Source organism: Pyrgilauda ruficollis, unplaced genomic scaffold (assembly GCF_017590135.1).
Source record: "Pyrgilauda ruficollis isolate IOZ18807 unplaced genomic scaffold, ASM1759013v1 scaffold59, whole genome shotgun sequence".
NCBI classification, from domain to species: Eukaryota; Metazoa; Chordata; class Aves; order Passeriformes; family Passeridae; genus Pyrgilauda; species Pyrgilauda ruficollis.
The window spans coordinates 1,733,668-1,733,987 of NW_024527599.1; the positions used below are offsets into that span (position 1 = coordinate 1,733,668).

Genomic DNA, 320 nt, shown 5'->3' on the forward strand with positions numbered 1-320 from the left:
GGGCGCCCCGCGGAGCGGCCCCAGCGCCCGCCCCGCCGCCTCCCCGCGGGCTGCAGCCCGGCTGCCCCGGCAGACCCACCCCTTCCTCCCGTTGCTGCGCGGCCTCGCCCGGCTCCCCACGCGGGGCTGCGCTGGCGGGGAGCCACCCAGCGCGGCGGGAGGGACCCCATGCTGCCTCCCCTACCCTCGCCCCCTCCGGGAGCGCTGCCCCGCGGCCGGCGGGCCCTTACCGGCTGCTGGCGGCGCTGGGCGGCCCGGGCGCTGTGACAGGCGGGCGGCACCGCGGGTCCCGGAGCCGCCTCCTCCCTGCCCGCCCCGGG

The 320-nt window shown here is 84.1% G+C and overlaps 1 protein-coding gene across 1 annotated transcript in view; it reads right to left on the reverse strand.

Moving 5' to 3' along the window:
- The window catches only part of GGNBP2 (gametogenetin binding protein 2), a 17,314-nt gene extending 16,994 nt beyond the window's left edge, over positions 1-320 (reverse strand). The window contains exon 1 of the mRNA XM_041482719.1: positions 231-320. The gene's annotated coding sequence lies outside the window, so the exon portion shown is untranslated. The remainder of the gene's footprint in view (positions 1-230) is intronic.